The sequence below is a fragment of the Rhagoletis pomonella genome, unplaced genomic scaffold (genome assembly GCF_013731165.1).
Source record: "Rhagoletis pomonella isolate Grant_MI unplaced genomic scaffold, Rhpom_1.0 Rhpom_scaffold_00002, whole genome shotgun sequence".
NCBI lineage: Eukaryota > Metazoa > Arthropoda > Insecta > Diptera > Tephritidae > Rhagoletis > Rhagoletis pomonella.
The window spans coordinates 46,541,724-46,550,410 of record NW_023458556.1 but is presented as its reverse complement, the minus strand read 5'-3'; the positions used below and the strand labels follow the sequence as shown (position 1 = coordinate 46,550,410).

The window sequence follows — 8,687 nt, the reverse complement described above, 5'->3', positions numbered from 1 at the left end:
GTAAAAGATGGGGTCGCACAGACCAGTTTGATGCGTTTTTTTTCAAGTTTTTGTTTTGAGATGTAAAGCAACAAACAGAAAGGGGGAAATAAATAAAAAGAAATATAATGGATAAAGGTGCATACAGATCCACACTTTTTTTTGATGATGGTCGGCAGGTAGGAAGGAAAATATTTTTTAGCAGCTAAAGGTTTATTATTATTATTATTATTAAAGGTTTCGATGCATGCGCTAAAATTGTATTACTGCTGGGATTTTTTCGAGTCGTAAATAATAGGCGGATGCGCACTTAAACTAGTAAATTGACTCGTTATTGAATCACCATTAAGAAAAGGAGAGGTTAAAAGTGAAAGGCAAAAAGAAACGGTGACGCCTAGTGGGTTAGAAAGAATTAACACTCTGAGTATTTAAACCTTAAGCTTGCGAAAGCCGGCTAGTCGGGTAGCAGACGTTGGATGCGTCCTTGCGGCTTACTTCATTAATTTCGATCGAACAATGACCCGTAAGAACTCCCACCAGTAACAAGAGATATGACTTGTTCAGTTTCAGGAGCTCCCTTGACCGCCGACAGTTACCTCGTGGTCAGAAGGTCATAGCCATCTTGTCTGTTTTTTTATATCCATATTTGTAATCGTGCCAGCGAGGGTTAATGAAAAGAAAGGGGCGCAAAATATGTACATATGTATGTCGGAAAATATAACTTTGAAAATGTACAATTACAGTGATTCGAACAACTATTCACAAGATGATTTTTTTCTTTAATATTTCATAGCAATGTTTTTTAAGTAAAATTTTTTTATTGTGTGTTTTAACAAGGCCTGGGCGACGCCGACTGCGCAGTATCATCGGCGTAAAGTCGCGTGTTCGTATACACGAAGTTGATGGCAAAAATTAAGCGAAAATTAATCACTGTTTCTTACGCTCAATTACACTTTATTTTCGACTTCAACTTCGTTTATACGCACACGCGCCGAACGCGCGAACTTTTTAATTTGAATTTCTAGAAAATTTTTGGGTATGCAGTTTTAAAATTTTAATAAAATAAAGTGCAAGTCCAGTGCCTTCTCGAAGTCGCTGAACGTCGCTGTGCTGCACTCTGGCATGTTTTGCGCTTTTCCATAAGATTACATGCCATATTATAGCATTGCTTTTAGCAAGCCCTCTGACATCAACCTAAGCGTGATTTCAAAGCTGCTCAACTGCAGAAAAAACTATTTAGCTTAATAAGGCAATGTAAACTCATCCTAAATAATTTTGCCACGTCACGGACAAAAATATGAATATTTTCAAAACCAATGATAGGGTCAACTTTGGAAAAAACAAAATTACACAAAACAACGATCAAACCTTAAGTTCATTGACCTCAATTTCCGAGGTTTTAAATACATATACCCATAAGATCTCACTTAATATCACACTAGCGTTGCACCCTAATGCCAGTAAATTGAAGATCTCTAAAAATTACCAAAGCAAGTATTTGTAGGTGTCATAGAAAAATATAAAAAAGGGAACCGCATCTTCTTATTTGGTGCTGTAAAGCGATTTTGGCCGAGTTCAACAAGGCACACCTGTGCCGACTGACGCCAAGTGGGGACCGCTAGATTCGACCAAAAAAACTTCTCGAAACTGCCTTGCTAAAATCAGGGTGGATGGTGAACTTTTTTTCTTGAAAGGTGGTAAGGTCTAACTTACAGGGCCACTCCCTTTTGAGAAAAGTATTTTAATAGGTTAATAAAAAAGGAGAACAATAAAAACAGAAAGAACGCGTTATCATAATCAATGCTGATTCATTAGATAATTCCTTAAGAAAGGGCAGTTTCATTTGGATATATGTACATATTTGTCTGGATGTTATCCACACCACTTTAAATCTATTTTTAACAATACGACGACGTCATATCTGCTGACGTAGTATGCGCGTGGTTGTTCTTTAAGCATTTACCTGAAATATATATGTATGTACAAATGTAAAGGGTGTACATTAGGGTGGTCCAAATACAGCAAAGTCGGAATTGTAGTGCTCTCACCACCTGGAATTGTTCTATATCGAAAAAAAGTATACCCCCATTTTTTTATTTCAAAATCAAAAAATATTTAGAGGTCGCTCAAAGCGCCCAAAGTTTTCCATGTATTTTTATATGGGAAAAATAAATGTTTTCGTAGAAATGGTATAGAATTCTGGAAAGTCAATATTTTTCGATCGGAAAACTCTGGTTCTCTTCAGGAGACATTCAATAATATTACCTAATTATTTATTTAACCATTTCTTAATACTAACGATTTTTTATTGGTTGCCCCATTGCATTTTTCGGGGTTTATGTCGGCCGCTTTGGTGTATTGGTAAGCAGTGCGCGTTTCCACTTCGCAACGCCTGGGTTCAAGCCCTGGTCAAAGCAACATCGCAAAAAATATAGAAAAAGGCGCACGCCACAAATCGGAGGGGAAGCTCGGCCAAATACTAACATATGTGTAAGCGCCAATCTATTATTATTATTATTATTATTATTATGTGGGTTTTTACTTATAAATTATAATTGCAATTAAAAAATGGTTAAATAAACAATTGGGTATTATTATTGGGAATCTCCTGCAGAGTTTTCTGGTAGAAAAATATGGATTTTTAACTATTCTATACCATTTCTACGAAAAGTTGTTTTTTTCCCATATAAAATACATGGAGAACTTTGGGCGCTTTGAGCGAGCTCTAAATATTTTTTGATTTCAAAATAATAAAATAGGGGTATACTTTTTTTCGATATAGAACAATCCTAGGGGGTGAGAGCATACAAATTCCGACTATACTTTTTCACATGCATTTTTTGACCACCCTAATGTACATATTATGCATGTTCAATATATCCATACATATACAGGGTGTCCAAGAAGTACCCTGCCAAACTTGACGAGAAGATAGAGGGGGGCTGAGCTCCCTGATAAGCAAACATTTTTCAGGGAAAAGTGTCACCGTTTTTGAAATATTGATGTTTATTTTTTAATAAAAAAAATCGCCCTTTCATGTATTTTCTGTAACTGCATGTACAAACAAGGCAATACTTAGTAAATTTTTTTCTGTAAAACACTTCCTAATTACAAAAGTACATTATTAACTGCTCCTGATATTATTTTATGATACATAAAAATAAAAAAAAATAAAAAAAACCGGTACACTTTTACCTGAGTCATTTTTACATATCAGGCAGCTCACCACCGGACACGCTGTATATGTATGTAATCTGAAAAAATATGAGTCGAGTCTACTTACATTTACTAAACTGACGCCAAAGCAGGCCACCCAACCCCAACCGCCATCGGGAGCAACTTTACGTGTTTGCTTCATATTTGTCGCTGAAAAGATGTGTGCTTGTTTTATATAGTTGTTGTTTGTTTTTTTTTATTTACCGGTTTATTTTTATTTTGCGGTTTATTTGTATTTTTTTTTGTGTTTTCTTTATTACTTATATATTTTGGTATTTATATTGTGGTGGTTGGTTGGAGGTGGGAGGATATGTTGTTGTTCCTTGAGTTGGTTCGTGGCTTATTGTTGTAGTCAGCTGCTTTTGAGCCCTTTACTTTATACTTTTTTTTTTGCTTATTTGATGTTTCTTTGTTTTGTTTGGCACTTCGCTGTTTTTTTGTTTTATCGGTGGTAACTTTTTACTTGTTTTTGTTTTCTTATCCGTACTTATTACTTTTGTGTCGCGCTTTTAATCTAGAGTTCAACGTTGCTCTTTTGAAATTGAATACGCTTTTGTTTTGTTTCTTGTTGATGTAGCAAATCGGTTAGTAAACGAAATTATTTTGCGTTGTGAATTTTATGGGCACTTTTTGGCTGCGATTAGTTGGTGGTACGTTGGTACTATGGGACATTTAAGAGTATATATAAGCAAAAATAGCAAAAATACATAACTGCATATACAAGTGTATATGTACTATGGTAACTAGAAGTATTTTGCATTGCTTTTTCTACGATATTCCAAATGGTTTTCATGGTGAATAATTTTTTTGGGTTCTTTTTTACAAAAATATAGCTCATTCTACGACAAAAACCATGTAAGCCAAAATTAAGGAAAATGCCATAAATGTTCATCAAAAATGCAAACTTTTTAATCAAAAAATATTCCATGAAAAATATTTTGAATATCAATGCAAAATACTTCTGGCAGTCACTGCTTGTACATACATACATACATATCTATATATGTGACATCTGTCAGAGGGAAGTTTGGTATTTGTGGCCAAAGCATTGTTTTACTTCTTCACTTTGGAGTTTGGCAAATATTTAGTAGACATTTTTTTTGCTGGTACATTTGTAATGTATGTATGTATGTGCGTTTGTTTAACTGTAAAATATTAAAAATATAAAGAAAATATTTGAAAGTATTTGAAAGTATATCCGACATAAATATACATACATACGTATGAATATTAAAATGCACATTTACTTATTACAATTTTAATATTTTTAGAGAAAATCTTTGCTGCAATGCTTTTTTATAAGCAAATTTCCATTGTACTTTCTATTGATTTGCTTTTCGATTTTATTGTTGATTTGCTTCTCTTAGATTCCATTGCTAAATCACTGAAATGTTTTATTTATTTGATGACTTGCTGATTACAGCTTTTGACGTTTTCACGTGTTTTGCGGGCGTGCATCAATTTCGCTATTCAACACTTATTGGCAGCGCTTATTTCCGGTACGTTTTCACAAAACAGATTGAAAGTGGCAGATGCCTGCTCGAGTATTGCTGTTTTCAGCTAGCCCTGCATACGGTTGTTATTGTAAATGGAAAAATTTTTTTTTTTCAGTTCATCAGATAGTGAACTTCGGTCTGATTTATGATTTATTTTTATTGTATTTATTTATTTTTGTTAATAAATAAAGCAACCTTCAATGGAGATTTCTTAAATAAACTGTAAAAGTGTTTATTTATTTATTTTATTTATATACGAATTAATGAGCCCTGTCATTGTTTAACGCCCTTGATAACGTTGCGAAAGTCTTGTTTAGCGAACAAAAGCATTGTGAAAAAGCTTGTAAAAATTGTTGAGCCAAATATCGTTTTTTTTTTCGCCAGAGCGGAAATTAATATCGTCCGTGATACTGCAAACCGTTCTATGTCACTTATTACCTCTGGAGCTTAATTGATCTGTTATCTGTATCTGATCACTTCTGGCACCCGTCCATCTTTATCAGCCAACGGTAGACAGTTTTGTCATTCGTTTATTAGGGTGTACCGATTTACAGATGCATTCCGGTGCACGTAAGAGTCCATATATGTAAGTGTCAAGGGTACTAATATGTAAACGTAGACCGATGATATATCGATGGCTAGAAAGCACTATATCTTAACTGGTCGGTAACCAGCATTATGAACGTCGTACGGAAAACTATGTTGATTCTATGAACTATCTTAACTTTGTATCAACTCAGCCAAACAGGATACTTTCACGTTAGACGTGTCTATTTCCTTTGTCTCCTGGCGTTACTCTTAAACTATATCAACTCTGTTTTACAGAATTGAGCTTCATTCATCGGCCTTACTCTTAATGTGGGCGTAGTACTCCTTCAACAGTGTCAGGCGGACGGTTTTAGGCTGAACGATAGATTCGACAGCGTGACGATCAAATCCTGCAGGAAAAAGTCTCTGAGTGATATGTACTCTGATTGCATCGGAAGAGATGCAGATAGACAAGGATACCTCGCAACACGCCAGGAGGAGGTCTAAAAAGGTCAAGTAAGAGATTTAAAAGATACTAATAATAAAGTATTATGGGATATCACACAAGAGAAGTGCTTAAAGATGACATTGTTTGCTCCCCCATAAGAAGTTGAACAAATCAGGAACTCCAACAGATATTGTCTTCGCTGCCGACTACTCTCCGGGAAACAACACAAACTCCTTCTAATTTCCCCAAGGGAGGTACACAGGCTGATAAACTGCGGCGAATAGAAGAGACTCCTTCCTCCGAACAACAAAAAACAAAAAAACACTGGATTTGACCAAATAAACTATTGGACTTGGAGCTGTTGTAAGGTGTTCCTTATATTTCAGCAAATATCTACATAAGTACATATGTACTATGAATGTTAATCCCGGGATCCCGGCCTTTTTAGGTGACAAAAATCCCGGGATTTGTAGTTTGCACTGATGGCAATAATAGAAACTCCTTTTCTTGACCAGTATTGGCTATATTTATTTATTTTTTATTTAAAAATAAATTTTTTTTTAGAAATCTCTAGCTCATTACACTATGCGACAGTCAAAATCGGGATGGGATGAAACCAACGGGAAATGTTATATCGGTCAAAAACAAGTTATACGTGTCCCGGCGTTTCGCTGGGTCACATCTAGGAATCGAGATATATCGATTTGAAGTTAGTAACTATCATGTAGGGGAAATTGTCACCTTTGGTGGTCTTTTTTTGACCTAACTCGAGAACCACTAGTCCGATTTTGCTGGTAAAAATAAATGTATGAAGAAAAAAAATATTTTTTGCCTAAAATATTAAATTTTTTTAAAACTGTTGATTATATAGAAAAACGTTATATGAACAGATTAAAGGAATTGTAATTTTTAATTTTTTTAAATTTGTTTGAGCAAAATCGGACTAGTGGTTCTCGAGTTATGTCAAAAAAAGACCACCAAAGGTGACAATTTCCCCTATATGATAGTTATATATATATCTCGATTCCTAGACGTGACCCAGCGAAACGCCGGGACACGTAGAACTTCTTGTTTACCGATGTAACTTTCCCCGGTAGTCTGAACCCCCTACCGATCACTGACCCCTACCATTTGTCTCACAGTGTTATTATTATTTATTATTTATTTTATGGTAGGAGAGATAGAAGCTATTTTTTCGATTTGAGTAGTTGACAAGTAATGAATATCTAAATCCCGGGACTAATCTCGGGATTGTGATAACGACGTCCCGAAAATCCCGGGATCGTAAAAGGCGAAAAAAATTAACATCCCTAGCACATACATATTTGTAGGTATATGCCTGTAAAAAAAATACTACAATATAATTTTGCAAAAAATACGATATTAGTATAGTTTCATTTCTTTTTATAACGGACTTCTCAACATATTCAGAATTCGTTATGTAGAGGCTTTTGAGCCGACACTTCGTTATATAGGGCCTTTTGCTAATATATTCGGAAGGTTTTCAAGCTCAAAATTTCTTCGTTATACATATCTATGGAGCATTTTTGTATGAAAAATCCCGCAGCAACGATTTTTTTTCTTCAGGGAACTCAGCAAAACTTTTGTTACATTGAGTTTTTCGTTTTATCAGGATTCGTTATATCGAGGCGTCAAGGTATAAAAATATCAACAGTTTCCGAACGGTAATAGTTATTTTGAATTAAAATTATTTCACTTTATTTTGTTTTATTTTCTTTTAATTTCGTTGTTAATCGGCTTCAAAAAAAGTAGGTTATCAATTCGTCGGTATATTTTTAAGTTTTTGTATGTATGTTACCGCATAACTTTGGACCAAGTGAACTGTTTTCGATAATTCTTTATAGAATTTTTTATCGAAAAGTTTACACCTGCGGTGGTCCCGTACTAATTGGTTTTAGTTCCGATTATTGGATCATTAAACAACTAACGGTACTATTCAAGTTATATGCGAGAATTTAAGTACGTTTGTTGTGTAAACATTACTTGTTTAATACATTTGTTTATTTCATTATATTTTATTATTAATTTTTATTTTCTGTTTAATTATTTTTTGCATTGTTGCATTTGATTAATTTTATGACATTTTATTCCAACTTCTTTCTGTTGCATTTGATTAATTTTATGTCATTTTATTTCAACTTCTTTCAGTACATACCACCACACTAATGTATTTTTAGTGCTCAATTTTACTAGATTTAGGCCACCTACAGCTAATGACGTCAGTAGTTAGCGCAAAAACCACCTACTATATCAATAAACACCTATATGCATGTGCATACACACAGCCATACGTACATATGTACGTACATATGCACACAGAAGTGTGTACATAGTTCGTTTTTTTATGCAGTTTTTGTATTCGGACTTATGTAGCTGGTTGCATTTCCATTTTATTGCGTAAATAAAGAAAAGAAATATTTCAACCAGAACCAACAAAGCAAAAGGTAGCAGTGAAGCAAATGTGCAATATGAAGCAAAATCTCACAAAGCAAAGCAGTGGCACTTGTAGAACACATCGAAAAAGACCCTTTTAGTAAACGAACAAATAAAGCATGGCTTAATGCTATTTTGTTAAATTTTAATTTTTGTTGTTTTTGTTGTTAAGTCCTCATTGGCAAAGTTTGCTTGGCTGGATTTTAATATTTTTTTTCAACTGTTGAATCTTAACTTATAATAAATATTCTCTTTTTGTATGCTTGTATGTTTTTTGCCAGCAGCCGAACTCAGGTTCTTGTTTCACTCTACCATCTTCTTTGTTTCTTTGTTGCTTAAATTTTTAAAACTTTTTTTTAGTTCTCATACATATGTAATTGTCTTCATTCTACGGATTCTCAAAAGTTAACTGTAATGCGAGTTTGCCCGATTCGATTGTTTTTACCTAATTACTAAATGTTTTTTATTATTTAGTAACTTTTCATAAATTTTTATTCGTTTACTAAATACTTGAAAACACGAAAAACTCACAGAAAACACTTCATAAATCGCACAATTCCATCGTT

At 34.0% G+C, this 8,687-nt stretch overlaps 1 long non-coding RNA gene across 1 annotated transcript in view; it reads right to left on the bottom strand.

Annotated features, from left to right (window-relative positions):
- Positions 1–3,455: 3,455 nt before the first annotated feature.
- LOC118733713 overlaps positions 3,456–8,687 on the bottom strand; it is a 5,525-nt gene continuing 293 nt past the window's right edge. Inside the window, exon 2 of the long non-coding RNA XR_004992281.1 lies at positions 3,456–3,856. This is a non-coding gene — a long non-coding RNA (uncharacterized LOC118733713). The remainder of the gene's footprint in view (positions 3,857–8,687) is intronic.